The 18,139-nt window shown below is 40.9% G+C and overlaps 1 long non-coding RNA gene across 1 annotated transcript in view; it reads right to left on the reverse strand.

Annotated features, from left to right (window-relative positions):
- LOC137216020 (uncharacterized) overlaps window positions 1–15,545 on the reverse strand; it is an 88,979-nt gene extending 73,434 nt beyond the window's left edge. Inside the window, exon 1 of the long non-coding RNA XR_010939548.1 lies at window positions 15,272–15,545. This is a non-coding gene — a long non-coding RNA (uncharacterized lncRNA). The remainder of the gene's footprint in view (window positions 1–15,271) is intronic.
- Between the last annotated feature and the right edge of the window lie 2,594 nt (window positions 15,546–18,139).

Raw genomic sequence — 18,139 nt, forward strand, 5'->3', positions numbered from 1 at the left:
CTCTAGCTTTGTTCCTTTTACTCAAGATTGCTATGGCTATTCGAGATCTTCTGTGTTTCCATACAAATTATACAATTATTTGTTCTAGCTCTGTGAAAAAATGTCATGGGTATTTTGACAGGAATTGTATTAAATCTGTAGATTGCTTTGGGTAGTATGGGCGTTTCAACAATATTAATCCTTCCAATCCCTGAACACAGAATATCTTTCCATTTATTTGTATAGTCTTCAATTTCCTTCATCAATGTGTTATAGTTTTCAGAGTCTAGTTCTTTCATATCCTTGGTTAAATTTATTCCTTGAAATTTTATTCTTTTTGATTCAATTATAAGTGGAATGGTTTTCTTGATTTCTCTTTCTGATAGTTCGTTATTAGTGTATAGAAATGGAACAGATTTCTTTATATTAATCTAGTATCTTGAAACTTTACTGAATTCATTTATTAGTTCTAATACTTTTTTGGTGAGGTCTACAAAAATACCAAACTACTATATTGTACACCTGAAACTAACATAGTATCGTAAAGTCAACTATACTTCAGTAAAAAATAAATAAATACCTAAAAAAGAAGCATTTAACTGGAAAAGCCAAACAGTTAGTTTTAAGTGGTTTCATCACAAGACTCTAGAATAAAAAAGGTTACTAAGACATTAATGGATTTTTAAAAATCTTTTTAGATATTTTATTTACTCTGATAGCCAAAAACTTACTTTCCACCCACTAGTTTTCATATTTTTAGCTCCTAAAAATGTAATCTATAAGATTACTTTACCTTCAAGTGTATTTTTAATTTAACTTAACTTCCTTTTCCTACTCTTAAATGCATATTTCACTTGCAGACTTTATTCTTTGAAAACTGCAACTGGCAATCTCTTCCAGATGGAGGTCTTTAATTTGGTTAGTAAGCTGTTTTTTTCTCATAAAGCTCTATGAAATGAGCCTGCACATCTTTGTCTCCTATCATATTTTATCCTCTACTCAGAAACTGATGTTCTGAAGAGAAAAGGAATAGCCTTTTCCCAGTTTGGTTGAACTGGAAGGTTTTCATGTGTGGCTTGCAACCATTCCCAAGTGCTATTCTGACTTTGGCTAATGGCCCGGTTATTAAAAATTTTGCAGGCCTCCCTTTGCATGGGCCCCCTCCTCCTGTTTAATTACATAGCAGAGAGGAGGGGGGGAGGGGAGCTCCGGAGATCAGTCCACAGATGCTGAGGGCTAATGAATCATTTCTGCTACACCACCTTTTCTTCACTCAAAATTGTTCTTCAGCGTGTGATTACAAGCTAGATTTGATTCCTGTCTTGCTTTTGTTCTATGATACAACTACAGATGCTTGTCTTTTTTTTTTTTTCAGTTGTCTACTTTCCCAAATAATCTTTCTCACACGATGCCGTCTATGCAGTCACAGTTTACACGAACTTTATAAAAAGACTGTGCCCTGAAGAGAAACCTCCATCAGGCCCTCAGATTTTTCTCACTCAAAAACTTCTCAAGGATTTGCGAGTCAGATGTGCCAAGAGGTACTCTGGTAGATCCCTCATATATATTTTTGGTTAGAAAGGCTGAGCAGGTTCTTCAGTTGCTTTGCTATTCCTGGAAAGACAATTCTACTATGGAGGAACCTTGCTTAGAGAATTATGTGCATTGATGATCTTTAGAAACAGTGGCAAAACCAACTGGATTTGGAGATGGTGTTTTTTGCGTCCATTTAAAACAGTTTTGGAAACTCACCTCAATTCATTTTAAATTTATGAACCACGATGAAGTTCTTCACTCAATGTCTGTTAAAATATGGATCTTTTGAGGCTTATATTTAAGCTTTGTTTATTTTTCCTTGTCTCATGGATATTGGGGTAGTGATCATGGAAGGAATTAGAGAAGATCAGAAATGTGAGGATGTGATGGTGACGAACCTTATAGGGGGAGAGAGGTTAAGGTCCTTTATAACTCACTGTAATCTACCTGAAATTTGATATTTCCATGTGTTACCAGGATTGTTAATATCTAAACATATCTGAGGATGCTATACCTAATATTTAAAGGAGATGAAAACTAACTGAACTAATAATCGAATAAAAGTACTATTTTCTATAGAGAATGTTTTTTCCTGAACTTTTTTCAATGACCTGAATTTTATCAGATAAAATTGTTTTTGAGTTTCATTCTATTAAAGCTTTCGAATGAGGAGTTATCTTTTAAATTTGAAGTTTACATGTCATTTTAATGATGGAACACAATGTCCTTAGTTACTTTTCACAGGGCTTTTAGGTATAATATTTTAAGTTTTACAAAAATAATTGTCAGAAGTTTATTTTGAAAAGATTGGAAATAAGAACCACTTATTAATTAATTCAGAATAATGGGGGATAGTCAACTGAATTAATGAAAATAGAAATAATTAATTCATGTTAATTTTACCATTTTCAATTGCAGAAACTAATTAGGAGGAATTATCCACCGTTATATCATTTCACCATGAGACAATGTGTTTGTCCATCTTTTTAGCTTTGCAAACTTTCACTTCTGTACCATCGGCTTCATCTGGGGCTCCATGGCTAGAACACAGCACTCCTTCTCCAAGATCCTAAACCAGACGACTCTTGACTGTATTCATGAACCCTTGCAAGTTGTGTCCTAAACTCCCAGGAGCACCTAACTATGAGGCTAATGAGATCAAAAAATGGCTTGGGGTTCGACGTGGAGACACCAGAGACAGATGAAGCTAGAGACGTGGGTGCAATTTTCCAGGGAGAACATAAACAGAAGGAAAGCAACTTTGGACATAAGCCTAGAATATGTCCGAGTTTAAGAGTGAAAAAATAATAGTAGTCCATAAAGTGATTAACAAGGAATAGTCAGAAAGGTAGGAAAAAGTGGGGATCCCTGCAACCAAGGTAAGAGGAAGCTTCTTAAAAAAATTAAAACCAAATTTCTATTTCTGCTGAGATGGTGGTCATAGCATTTCTGGATTCACAGTTCACATTGTGAAGAGAGGATAATTTTAAAAGTTTTTACTTAGAGTAATAATTGGGATCCAGGAATATTGATTAATGTTTGCAAAATGTGTAAAATGGTTTTTTGGGGGGTGGGAGACATACATGCTATACGGAGTAGAAAAGCAAAAGAACTTCTATTTCTTCCAGGTTATTTCTTTGAAAAAATGTGAAGGTTTTCTAAAAAAAGGCCAGCAGCCTATCAGCCTCATAATCAACAAAACAGACTGCCTTTGTTAATATATTGTCATGACTTTCCAGCATTTTGACAAAATCGGTAATAATGTATTTCCCCATAAAATTCATATGTACCACTTTTTATTCTGTCCATCAAAAACCACAGTCATACACATTGCGGAGGCTCTGCTATCCATCAATACAAGACTGTCTGCATTTGCTAGAGTTAAAATAAATGAAAAGTCAGTTATTTGGTACCCTTAGTGGTAGGAGAAGGAAGACACCAATGAGTCAGTTCTCCTTCCCATCTGTCATTCAAGAATGTCCCTTGGTAGGGCTTCCCTGGTGGCGCAGTGGTTGAGAGTCCGCCTGCCGATGCAGGGGACACGGGTCCGTGCCCCGGTCTGGGAAGAACCCACATGCCGCGGAGCGGCTGGGCCCGTGAGCCATGGCCGCTGAGCCTGCGTGTCTGGAGCCTGTGCTCCGCGACGGGAGAGGCCACAACAGTGAGAGGCCCGCGTACCGCAAAAAAAAAAAAAAAAAAATGTCCCTTGGTGACAGTCACTGAGCTACAGACTGGGATGTATAAATGGATAGGGTGAGATACGACTTTCAAGAAGAAGACAGAGATGAAGAGGGAGCATCTCCATTTCCTGAGAACCCCGTGTGTGCCAGACACCCTGCCAGGCCCTTCACGTACCACACCATCAGGCAGATACAGGATTTTGCAGGTCTGAGACATACAACCTGGGGTCTTTTTTAGCAAAAAGAGTGTAAATTACAAAAACAATGTTAGGTACAGGGCCTTAGAAGAGACCTGAATTACATCACATCAGATCACATTTCTTCCCTTTAGACCTATTTAAAAAACCCATCTCTTTCAGTCTTGGGATAAAATCCAAACATTCTACCTTGGCCGTGAAGATTCTACATCATTTGGCCCCCATACGTTAAATAAGAGTGTATGTTTCCCTATTTGAAGTGTCAACCAAATTGATGTTTGACAGACAGAAACAGGGAAGAAATCACTAGATCAATAGTTCTGAAAATTTAATTTTCAAAAGACTGTTTGGAGTTCTCTTTTACTAAAGGAGATCCCTGGCCCACACCAGTCACATGAAATTTTTTGTGGATGTGTCCCCTGGATACGCACTTTAGCAAGGGGCACCCCCAGAAAGTCTGATGCAGAGAGAGAAAGTTTATCACTGCTCTAAATCCAGACATAGGATTCAAAGTTGAAAATTATTAATAGCAGCAATTTGGTTTATATTCATTACAAATGGAAAGTTGAAACAGTGGCCATTTCTCAATTTTGGGCTGCTTATAAAAATGGCTGGGCCCCAAGCACCCCCAACTTCACTCCCAGATTCAGATGTAGCTAATCTGGGTGGCTTCTGGAAGCTGTGTCCCCCAGATAATGTACAATACATTTCCAAGAGATACTGTAGGAAACATGGCTAATGTAAGACCAGGATCCTTGGTATTACCTTGAGGATTCTACTGTACCATCCCATGTGATCATTCAAAATGGCAGTTTGAACCAGCAATGGTATTGGTTTTAAAGCTATTGTTCTGGGATCTCACAATAATGAGGCTTGGGGCTTCCCTGGTGGCGCAGTGGTTAATAATCCGCCTGCCAACGCAGGGGACACAGGTTCGAGCCCTGTTCCGGGAAGATCCCACATGCCGTGGAGCAACTAAGCCCGTGTGCCAAAACTACTGAAGCCCGCATGCCTAGAGCCCATGCTCCGCAACAAGAGAAGCCACTGCAATGAGGAGTCCGCGCACCGCAACGAAGAGTAGTCCCTGCTTGCCGCAGCTAGAGAAAGCCTGTGCACAGCAACGAAGGCCCAATGTGGCCAAAAATAAATAAATAAAATAAATAAATTTACAAAAAAAAAATGAGGCTTGCAGATTTTTTGAGGGAATGCATAGTGGCCACTGGAAAAGGGTTAGGCAGGGAAATGCCTTGTTAGAAAGAAGCGGTGAGAAAACAGTTAAGATGGTATTTTGATTTAAGAGGAGAAGCCCTGTTCTGTGCCGGCAATTAGACTTCATTCATTTATTCTCACCACCGTTATCACGCCTACTCACACTTGTATCACCAAAGCCAGCCTCGTCTGCAAGCGGAATATTTTCTCTTACTGAACATGGCAAGTTCCACCTACCCCAAGACAGACAGCAAACCGGCCATAAAGAACAATGAAAATATTAAAACAAATATTATCAAATGTTATGAATCCTACATGTACAGGTTACCACCAACAACCATCCATTCAAGGACAAGTCTTTTCCATTCACATGCCCCCAACCCCTTCACCTCAAAGCAGATATAAACATGGGAAAACAACTAAAAGTAACCCAACCTTTCAGTAAAATCAGTATTATGAAGGAGCACCACCAAATTAGAAGAGCTGACAATTGTGGAAACAGAGCTAATAGAGAAAACAGAACAACAAACAAACTCAGAGGCTGTAGGGAAAATGTTAATCACAAGGCAAGAACATCAGCTCTGACAGAAAAAGTTCAAAACAAGGCAAACAATATTAAAAGAAGGGTACTTTTTGAACTTTTAATTGAATAGGTGGCTTTTGACTTCACCTGCGTGCAGGTAAAGCTGTGTTTCCGCATGTCTTCTCTAGTGTCCTTAGAGACCTTGTGAATGAGAACAAATGTCAGGAGTTGCACATCAAAATAAGACTAAGCCTTAGTTAAAGGCGAGCCTTACCTTTTCTACCCACACGGGGTAGAAGCATCAAGGTTTTGGCCGTGACAATGTTAACATTATTAAGATTTTAATTTGAAGCTCTTAAGAAACAACACCAGAAGCTAGGGCAACAGAAATATATTTGGAAAGACATTTTGAACAAAGTAATTGTAACAAGACTATAAAGTTTCCATGTTAGCCTACATGCCTTCACCCAGGGAAGTTACCTTACGTAACCTTACGTACCACTGTTTCTAAAGCTTACTACACCAGATCTAATCAACACCAGACCAAAAGAAGACCTGTACTTTTTCAACACCCACTAGAGAAAGGTCTATCATAACTGTTTCAATTTTTTGAAAATGTTTCTTTTCCCCATACTAGATCCCTGCATCTCTTAATATAACACGCACACACTCCCTCTTCCACTCCCTTCCTCTCTCCTTCCCTCCGATTGAAAGACTAAACTTTTAAAAATCCTAACTTCTTTCCCGCTTAATAAAAATGTCTTCCTAATTTAAACTTGCTGAGCAACAATCTTGAAGTAGATAATGTGTCTGATAACAATGTGAAAAAGAAATAAGCATGGCCCTCTGGGAAAGAATTAAAAAAAAGAAAAAACTTCGCAGGATTGAAAAGTCTAGCCCATCACCTTACCAACAGCAAAGAGTTTTTTTGGTTTGATGAATAATACATAATTTCTTCAGCTCAAATTGTTATCTCCGTATTTTGTTTTAATTAATTATCGGAATCCCTCTGCTGAGGATGTTGTTCAATAATCAGTCGTAAAGTTTCAGAAAAAAAAAAACATTGTGGAATCTAGATGCGGCCCCCTCCCCAAGAAACCAGAGTCTCCTTGTGAACTGGACCAGAGGAAGAACAACTCAGCTGGTTCACGTCCATCCTAATTATTGAACTGAAACTCCTGGGGAATCTAATTGTTCGAAATCTGGCATTATTAGGCTCCTTGCTATTTGAACTTCAGTCCTGCTCCAAGTAGAACAGAATGAAATGTACTTAAGCACAGGGGAAGGAACAGTCCAACACAGAATGGATGACTGAAAACCCAACTTTCATTAGAATTTCAAAGCTAAACCAAAGAGACCAAATTTTCTGTACCTCTGCTGCCCAAGTCAGACTTCCAGAGCTTTCCTACAAATACAAGGTATCTCTCTGATCTGACATCTTGCAAGCATCTACCCTAAGCAGTTCTCGGTGAGTGATCTGTTGACATTGAGCCCAGGGGCAGATATGAATTCTTCAGGATTGGGACTAAAGGGATCTTCCAGATTCCACCCACAGTGGTTACACCAGTGATAAGACATCCATGAAAACATTTTTGGAGAACAGAACAGCAGTGAAGAGAACAGTAAAAGAAAATCGAGGAAGAGCGGACATGGATAAGTGAAGAACCTACTCATCTTTCAAAAGTCGTTCTATGGCTCTTTTACAAAGCCTTCCGAAATCCCTCCCCACCCCAAATGGAATGACCTTCTTCATTTGAGGCTCACTGCTCCCCATACCCCATTCTGTCAAAGCATATGTAACCCTTGGTTGCATTTATTATTCACATATGAACAAAATTTCTTCTATAAATGAAGCATTAAAAATGAATGAACAAATGAAGAAAACTAAAGACAATATTCTTGCACTGAGGGTTCTTTTTTTTTTCTCAAAATGATCATGACAAATTGGGAAAAGATCACACTCAAAAAAATACAGAGGGGAATTCCCTGGTGGTCCAAGTGGTTAGGACTCCTTGCTTCCACTGCAGGGGGCACGAGTTCCATCCCTGGTCAGGGAACTAGGATCCCACAAGCCACGTGGTGTGGTCAAATAAATACATAAATACTACTGAATCTAAAAAAAAAAAAATACAGAGCCATAGTATTGTGAATTATCTTTGAACATTAAGAGAAGGTCTCTCTGCCAAGTTTTAAAATAGTTTCAATTATTTCAGTGATTTGCTCTGACCCTCGTTAAGGCGTATAAACTCTTGGTGTGTCTATTTCTAGTTGGAACCTTGCTAGCGAGAGAAGTGTTCTGTAGATTATGAGACTCCCATTTATACAAAGAATCCATATAGAAATAGTACTCTGAATTCTGGGGTACCATGAAGAAAGGCATGCTACTACCCAAGACCCTGACATTTATCAGCTTTTCAGAAACTTAGAAAAGTTATGTTCGACATGGCAGATGGGAATTGTGCTTAAATATGCCAAATTATTTGAAATCTGTCCTCTATCTACCTCGCTCTCTACCATCTATCTATATCTGTCTATCTAAAATTGTATGATAATATGCCTTACTAGAAAATGAAAATATGTGTATGCTCCTTTAGTGGGAATAATGACTCTCCACGTGTTTTAAATTTTAAGAAATAAGTGTGTAATTAACCATTGAAGACACATTCAACAACAGTTCAGTTATTATAGACCATCTGTTATGTTTGTGGACTGTCAAGTTAGAGCAGGTTTCAGAAGCCATAAATATCTCAGTTGTGTTCTTTCCTTGGGACAAGTATCGTGTGTGTGTTTGTGTGTGTGTGTGTGTGTGTGTATGTGTGTTGGAGTAGTGATAAAAGTAGGTCAAGGGGAGAGATGAGTGTGCCTAATTAGGCAGAGAGGGGAAGGACCAAGGTTTTGCTCCAATGCTTTAAAGTGAATTGATTTTCTCATCTCACACTCTTTTTTTCAGAAAATTTTCATATTATTGAATCTTTGAAACACAGTGGAGCAAAAATATTTATTTTATATATTTACCTATATTATATTTATTTACAGTTCTGAATAGCTGCTCCTTTAAAGTTAAAACCTCTTGCCTATTTGGTTTAAAATGGAATCCTACCATGTTTGCATTTTGGTGTTGTTTTGGGGGGGATCTGTCTATCTGAGGATAGAATGTTCTATAACAATATATGAGAGCATGGCTCTCAAGTGGGACTCTAAATTTGTATTCACAGAGGCTTGAGGGTTCTATGAGAGATGTTAAAATTTTTGTCTTCATTTCATTAGAAGTTTTCTCTCGAGGAGGCAAATATTTCTTTAAAAGGACAGGATGCACTAACCACAAGAGAAAAGATTGACCCATCTGAATGCTATTAAAGTCAAGAACTTCTTTCCAACAGAAAGACAGCATTAAAAGAGTGAAAGGCACACCACAGACCTGGAGAAGACATTTGCAATACACGTATCTGTCAGAGGACTCATCTTAAAATAGGAACCCTACAGTTCAATGAAAAAAGGACAACCCAACTTTTAAAAAATGGGCAAAATATTAAAATAGGGCTTTCGCAAGAGGATATCCAAATAGCCAATAAGCAAATGAAAAGGTCCTCAACATTGTCATCAGGGAAATGAAAATCAAAACAATGAGCTATATTATACACTCTCTAGAATGGCTAAAATTAAAAAGACTGAGATTACCAAGTCTCTCATTCCAGCTAGGAGAAGTTTAAATCATTGCACTTGGAAAACTCAGTAGCAGTTTCTACTGAAGTCCAACATACATCTATGGTATGACCCAGCAATTCCACTCCTCTATTTACCCTGGAGAAATGAATGCATATGTCCACCAAAGACATCTCTAAGACTTGTTCACGATAGCCCCAAACTGGAAACATGCCATCAACAGAAACAGATATGTAAGTTTGGTATATTCATAAATAAAACATAACAACACATCAATGAAAAAGAACAAACTACCTGGGACATGGTTCAGCCTTAGAGACATAATGTTGGCAAAAGTAGCCAGACTTAAAAATGTATATCCTCTACAAGTCCATTTATATAAAGTTCAAAAACAGGCAAAACTAATCCACAGTGATAGACTCACAACAGTAGTCACCTCTGCAGAGTTTTGTATTAATTGGGAGATGGCATGAAGGAACCTTGGAAGGTTCTGGAAGTGCTTTGTATTTTAATCTGAATTGTAGTTACATAAATACACCCATATGTAAAAATTTATTGAATGACACCCTTAATAAGATATGTGCAGGTATGTATGTTATAACCCAATAAAAAAAATTTTTTTAAAGCAGGGATAGAAAATGAAAGCAGAGCAGGGCCCATCAAGTTTGAGAAACTGTGCTAGAGCAAATATACTATATTTATGCATGAGGGAAGAAAAATATTAATATTGAGGAGAAAATTATTTCAAAAAAACTAGAAATGAATGATAATAAATATACATTATCTTAGATAGAAAATTTGTTAGCATTATAAATATTCCCTGTTAGAATATATTTACATATTAAATAACATTCCCAATTCTCTTACAATTATAAATGCAGTTAGTTTTATTTGCATAACTTAACGTTAGAAAGGAGCTCTTTTCTACCCTGCCATTCTAAAAGAAATCTGGATCTCTTCCCTGCGTCATTTTCACTTCATTAATTAGCATCTAATTTATAAGCATCTCGACAGTTGAAGCATTCTCACAAATAGGGCAAACTAAAATAAGTCTGGACATGTTTAAACATCTTGGCAATGCAAATGTCCCTTTCCCATTCTATTTGATAATTTCAAAATCTCTTCCCCTGTGAAGCCTTCCTGACTTGCTTAATCACAAGTAATCAGTCCATTCTTCATGTTCCTGTAACATTGTGTTCTAACGTCTATCATTGCATCTGTTCCTTTATAAATAATATTTGCTAAATTGTGAGTTCTTTGAGGACAGAGAATAAGCCTTATCAACTTTTTTATTTCAATTTTTAACATTAGGGAAAAAATTTTTAGCTTTATGGAGGTATAACTGTTCTGCAACAAAGCTGGACACATTTCACATTTACACCTCTTTTTTCTTGTTTTCTATATTCCCCACCCTGTACATTTCATACCCATGTCTCATTTATTTTGTAGCTGGAAGTTTGTACCTCTTAATCTCCCTCATCTCTTTCTCTCAAGCCTTATTAACCTTTCTAATGCCTTTTGCCTTGTACACTGTGGGCATTCAATACATGTCTGTTGAATGACTGAGTGCCTTAATAGACAATTCTCTCTAGAAACTTCCTGAGAGTCTTGGGAATAACTTCGCCAATAAAGACTGAGCAACCCTACCACCAGTTCCCTGAACTCCACACCCTTGCTTACACTGTCCCTTCTGCCTGGAATGCCTTTCTTCTACACGTCCATCCCCAGCCACCTTCTCTTGAATAACTTTTCATTTCTCCCAATTCAACGCACGAGTTGAGAGCCTCAGGTTGCCCACCTGGGACTGGGTTAGGTGTCACTGGTACCCACTTCTGTGAAAGCAGGTGTGGATCGCCCACCCAGCTCTTACCGAACTTGAATAGTTTTCTGCTCTATACGTGATTCCCGCATGTGCTCGGCCAGAACTCAAAAATCCAGTCCAGGTTTGAGGGCTTGCAAATGTGCAAAGGATATTCAGAATAAGGGCACAACTGAGTGGCAGATGCTGTTCCACTGCCTCACTCATTATCAGCGAGGGGCCTCTTCAAGGGATATAGACAAGGTCCTCCGGGGGGCGAGGAACACTGCGGGTTGCAGAGCTCCTAGCTACATCTGTGGGTGGGGGCCATGGGGAGCCACGCCAGCACTCAATGGGCTGCCTTGTACCCCACAAGGCACATTACTGCCCCTGCCTCCTCAGCCCTTGGCTTCTGTAGGGACCCAAGGGTCATGCCCAGAGCTCAAGTGATCACAAGTGATGATGCTGGTCCACATTCCTTAGCCCCGACTCATTTTGAATAGGAGTTCCCCTCCCCTCCGTGCCCAGGGAGGAAGGGCACACCCTCCTCAGCCTTGGACCTCTTCAGGGCTCCTTAATTTGATGCAGTTTAGATGACATCACTGTGACCAGCCTTTGTGCCCGTTGCCCTAGCAAAGGCTCAGGTCTCTTTTCAAAACTAGGGTTCTGTTCCTGACTCACCAGCTCCGCCATCTGATGGTGACAGCATCTCAGCTCTGCAGTAATGGAGACTCCCCACAGGCCCACTAGCATGTCCAGGGTGATAGTGTAGTGAATGGTTCCCACCAGCTCTGCTTTAGCCGCCTGCTACAAGTCTAGATGTGGCGCTAGTCTTTGGAGAAGAAAGGCCACCACTGCTGTGACTCCCCTTCCTCGGAACCTCCCCGCGGAATGAATGGGGAGGGACCCCTGGGATTTCCGAGAATGGCCGTGACAGCACAGCAGCTGGGACAAGGCTCAGGAGGGGCTAGAGTCACTGCCACCACCAGCAGTTAAGCTTCAGTCTTTGTCCCCAGCTAGGCAGCCTGAACCACGTTCTCCTCCATCTAAACCTTCTCCAGATTGATCTGTGTTTGGTTCCATTTGGTGTTGGCCAAGAGGGGGACTTGGTTGTGGCACAAGGTATTCTACCTCAATCCCCTCCCACAATGCCACGTGCGTTCAGGGCACAGAGTCTGGCTGCTCTGGGCTAGAACGTGGAGGTCAAGAAGCAGGCCTCCTGAAATAGGCACATGAAAATATCCTCAACATCGCTAATTATTAGAGAAATGCAAATCAAGACTACAATGAAGTATCACCTCACACTGGTCAGAATGGCCATCATTAAAAAGTCTACAGGGCTTCCCTGGTGGTGCAGTGGTTAAGAATCCGCCTGCCAATGCAGGGGACACAGATTCGAGCCCTGGTCCGGGAAGATCCCACATGCCGCGGAGCAACTAAGCCCGTGCACCACAACTACTGAGCCTGTGCTCTAGAGCCCTTGAGCCACAGCTACTGAGCCCATGTGTCACAACTACTGAAGCCCGCTTGCCCAGAGCCTGTGCTCCGCAACAAGAGAAGCCACCACAATGAGAAGCCCGCGCACTGCAACGAAGAGTGGCCCCCGCTCGCTGCAACTAGAGAAAGTCTGTGTGCAGCAATGCAGACCCAATGCAGCCAAAAATAAAATAAATAAATAAATAGATTTATTTTTTTTAAAAGTCTACAAATAACAAATGCTGGAGAGGGTGTGGAGAAAAGGTTACCCTCCTACACTGTTGGTAGGAATGTAAAGTGGTGCAGCCACTATGGAAAACATAATGGAGGTTCCTCAAAAAACTAAAAATGGAGTTACCATATGATCCAGCAACCCCACTCCTGGATACATATCTGGACAAAACTATAAGTCGAAAAGATACACGCACCCCTATGTTCATAGCAGCAGTGTTTACAATAGCCAAGACATGGAAACAATCTAAATGTCCATGGACAGATGAATGCATAAAGAAGATGTGGTACATATGTACAATGGAATACTACTCAGCCATAAAAAAGAATGAAATTTTGCCATTTGCAGCTACATAGATGGACCTAGAGATTATCACACTAAGTGAAGTAAGTCAGAAAGAAGAAGGCAAATACCACATGATATCACATATATGGAGTCTAAAATATGGCACGAATGAACTTACCTACGAAACAGAAACAGACTCACAGACAGAGAACAGACTTGTGGTTGCCAAGGAGGGGTGCAGGGGAGGGTTAGATTGAGAGTTTGGAACTAGCAGATGTAAACTATTATATATAGAATGGATAAACAACAAGGTCTTATTGTATAGCACAGGAAACTATATTCAATATCCTGTAATAAACCACAATGAAAAAGAATTGGAAAAAAAAAAAAAGAAGCAGGCCTCCTGGCGGCTAGGCAAGCTGACCTTTACCCCACTCTTCTTGCTCCTGCTAAAGTGCAAGTTATGCTTACCCACCCTACTGACTCCGAATGACCTGCACCAGGCAATAAATAGCTGGTCCGAGATCAAAGACGGGAAAGAATGACAAATAGGATTTCAGTTGCTTTCACTTCTGTGAAATTCAAATCTGTAATGAGGCTATGTAACAGATCTAGATCTAGATACGCTGGCTTTTCGAAAATTCACTTTACACCACTTAAACACTTCGCTTTTACAAAAGGCCTACATTAGTACCTGTTTTCCGTAACCAAAATAAGTCTGAAGAGGATATTCTCTTTTACGAAAAAAGGCAAAAAGCGGAAATAGCGTTCAGCATGTGTTTTGCAGCAGCCTTTATAGAGGCAGCATGTACCCCGTGCACCTGGAGTGGTCCCACGAGGCTCCTTCCCTGGGAACCACACTCAGCATCTCAGCATCAAGCCACCATAAGCTTTGAACTGTGTCTGTGGGCATCTGTGCTTCATCTTGGTGTATTTTGAGCATCTGTTAATAAGATGTGTCCTAAGGTAATTGTTTCTTCCCTTTACACCGTTTCGACTTAGGAAAGGTTTCGTAGGAACGCTCCGCTTTCGGACAGTGGGGGAAACCCGTACAAGCACGCAAGAGAGTGGCCTCGCCTCCCACTGCCCCACCCAGTCCTCACAGAGGTGCCCCAACAGGAGTCTTGGGTGGGAAAAGGAAACCACCAGTCACAAGCTTGATGGGAAGTTCATGAACTTGCCTTGTAAATATCAGGCTGGCTCTCCAGGCTCTAGCTACTTGCAGATAAGGCAGGTCTGCATTCTGCTCATCAGGCCTAAGAAGGCTTGGGCCCGGCCAGCCACAGCCCCCCATCCTTGAGCTCCTTGCAGGAAAGAGCCACATCTTGTATCGCTATATTCCCAGGGCCCAGCACTCTACCAGGCGCAGAGGAGGCACCAGAAAATGGTCATTGACCACGAGTCGACTGACTGATTTGTTTTCAGCTCCACACCCTAGGGCGGATGAACAGCTCCCAGAGAAGGTGAACAAAACCCAGAGGGGTTGGTTAGAGAGTCATGGGGGATGGTTCTCCTCTGCTGCACCACTGCTAGGTCTCAAGGATGCAGGAATGGAAGCCTGAGCTTTCCCACAGCCCCAGCGGGCCTCCAGAGGAGGGTGGAGGGAGCTCGTGTCTGAGCTGGAGTTACTCCGGGGGCATAAGATTTGGGGCAGAGACCAAATGCTATGATGAGGTTAACGCATATGATGATTAACTTAACTGAATCAAATTAAACCAGTAACTATCTATTGAGCAACTAGTATGTAGACACTGTAGAGAGAAAGAAATAAAGGGTGGTGTGGTAGAAAGAGGAACGAATGCAAACTCTGCCACTAGCTGGTTACAGACCTCGGGGAAAAGTCTGTCTTTTGGCCCTTAGCTTCTTCAAAGTCATCTACTATGATTTAAAAACTCAATCTCAGGGCTTCCCTGGTGGCGCAGTGGTTGAGAGTTCGCCTTCCGATGCAGGGGACACGGGTTCGTGCCCCGGTCCGGGAAGATCCCACATGCCGCGGAGCAGCTGGGCCCGTGAGCCATGGCCGCTGAGCCTGCGCGTCCGGAGCCTGTGCTCCGCAATGGGAGAGGCCACAACAGTGAGAGGCCCGCGTACCGCAAACAAAACAAAACAAAACAAACAAACAAAAAAACTCAATCTCAGCCCTAAATGGATGAACGTTAATTGACAGTAAAAAACAAACAAACAAAAACTCACTTGCTCCTTTGTCCGAGATGATGATCACAAGGACGCCGCCAGTGTCTACGAGCTCGGAGAAGCCCCTCATATCCACGGGAGGGGAACAGCCAATGAAAGGAGGCCTTGCCTGGCAGCTGTTCCAGGCTCTGGCTCCTGAGAATCGTGTCGCCCTCTGTGCTGCATCACAAGAGCTGGGCTGAACAGCGGTCAGGCTGCGAAGTCGGCGCCCAGGGGCTTGAGCGGGCAGCTCTATTCTCTGGGATGCATGTAGGCTCTGGGGATAGAAGAAACAAGGAGGTTCCAACCTGTTCCCGACCAACAGGCAAGAGAAAATTGTTTTCTTTCTTCCTCTCTTGCTAACCTGACAGTGGGATCCATCTGTAGCCTGTGAGTCAGAGAATCAGGCTCGTTATTTCTGCTCTATAAAAACACCTTCTGAACCTTGGTTATTTTCATTGTGCTTTTGTACAGTCGAACATAAAATGTCTAAAGGGAACTAAGCCCATGCTAATTCTACATGCTAAGTGGACATACTTCACGTACAAAAAGGAGGATATTTCTGAGCTCTGTGGTATAATGAGCAGTTCAACATCAAGGTGGAGTGTCAGCGATTAAAAAAAAGAAAAACTAGATAACATGTAAACTCAATTAGCATCATTAGCAAACTTGCCACATCCTAGGCAGCGCTGATATTAGACCACAAACAAAAATAAATGAATCACAACCTAACAACCAACCAACCAACCCACAAAACAAAAAACCAAGGAAGGATCAAAACATAATTTTAATCGATTTTGTAGATTAAATTGATAGCTTGATAACAGAGTTCCAAAATGATGCTATTTGAAAAATAAGATCTCTGCCAATAAAAACATATTTCTAATGCTCTGGTTAGGTTTGCAATGGCTACAAATGCAAATAAGTTTAGAGAAAGTAAGGTCAGAGCTGTCAAATGCAAGTCAATATACTTGTCTTATTCTCCTTAAAATTACTACCTGCAGCCTCTCAGTGTTCTGAATGCTGAATTCTTGCTCTAGTTGATGATATCCTGGACAGGCCTCCCTCAGAGGGAGCTCCTTCACTCATTCCTTACATTTTAAGGGAGAACTTGGGGACCAGAGTCCAACGCCTGGATCCTGCATTTAGCTCTTCCACTAACTGTGATTCTGTACTAGTTACATCACCTTTCTACGCTCAAATTCCTTCATTTGTAAAATTATCTGTAAAATTACAAAATGATGTTGGAGTGTCTCTAGGTAACTTTTACACTCTGAAGTTACTCAATTTTATGTCAAACAGACGTAACGCCAAAATTCTAATAAATTAGACACTAGAGAGATTCCATGAACTCTTTCTGGCCACATGACAACTACTGAACACACATGAGACTCTAATACCAATACTCAATCATAAAAATTATTTTGTTAAGATGTATAAACACAACTTAATTATCTACAAAGTGATAATAATAACCCTGGCTATAAAGCCTGTGGTACTTTTCATTAACATTAAAAACTATAATACGGTACTTGTGTAGCAAAAACCTACACTACTGAGTGTGTCTCTCCTTTACTTTCACACAACCATCACACTCAGAACGCTACGGACTCTACCGTGTGGGAGTTTCAAGCCATTCTATGCAACACTAGCTGGGGGTCCTACAATTTAATAACTCAAATCTGACACCATTTACTGGGAGATGGCGTCAGATTCCACAGGTTAAGGGCTCCATCCCGCAAGATCGCCCTCATCCCACTTCAGACACCGATAGCAAAGCCAGTTTGTCACTTGTGCTTCTGAGCAATTGGCCATACATCAGACGTTCCCATGATCCCTTCTCAGGTTCATTAATTTGCTAGAGCAGCTTACAGACTCAGGAAAACAGTTTATTTACTGTTTACCAGTTTATTTTAAAAGGATATGATAAAGGACACAGATGAACACCCAGGCGGAAGAGATGTGTAGGACAGGTGTGTGGGAAGGGGCGGAGCTTTCATGCCCTGTGCAGGTGTGCCACTCTCCCAGCACCTCCACGTGGCCACCACCTAGAAGCTCTTCAAACCCCAAACTATTGGAATTTTCATGGAGGGCTTTATCACACAGGGATGATCAATCATTAACTCCACTTGTATCCCCTCTTCCCTCGCTGCAGAAGGGGATGGTGCTGAAAATTCTAAGTTTCTAATCATGGCTTGGTCTTTCTGGTGACCAGCCCCCATTCAGGAATCCACCAAGAGTCATGTTATTAGGACAAAGGACACTGTTTTCATCCAGGAAATTGCAAGGGGTTTAGGAACTCTGTGTCAGGATGGGGGCTCAAAGACCAAATATTAGAACAGAAGATGTTCTCAGTACTCTTATCACTAGGAAATTGCAAGAGTTTTAGGAGCTCTGTTGCAGGAACTCGGGCAGAGACCCAAATATAATTTTTCTGTTATCTCACAGTAGTATTAAAGAAATATCAGCAAGCTTTGTCTCTAACAAAGTAATAATGACCCACACGACAGCTGTCAACTCATTCTAAATTAATTTTTCATGACCTCTAGGTAAATGATTAACTTTCCTGTCCCTGATATGCACAATAGTCTGCTCATTATAAGGAAAAAATCCATCAAACTGATTTATGAGTACATTATAAAAATAAATTGATATCTGTGAGCTGGTGACTTACTGATGTTCATCGATAGCATGGGTTTTTCTTTATGAATTTTAGAATTGTATTTATTTTTTTTATACAGCAGGTTGTTATTCGTTATCTATTTTATACACATCAGTGTATACATGTCAATCCCAATCTCCCAATTCATCACCCACCACCACCCCACCACCACCACTTTACCCCCCTGGTGTCCATACGTTTGTTCTCTACATCTGTGTCTCTATTTC

This window comes from Pseudorca crassidens, chromosome 21 (assembly GCF_039906515.1).
Source record: "Pseudorca crassidens isolate mPseCra1 chromosome 21, mPseCra1.hap1, whole genome shotgun sequence".
In the NCBI taxonomy this organism is placed as follows: domain Eukaryota; kingdom Metazoa; phylum Chordata; class Mammalia; order Artiodactyla; family Delphinidae; genus Pseudorca; species Pseudorca crassidens.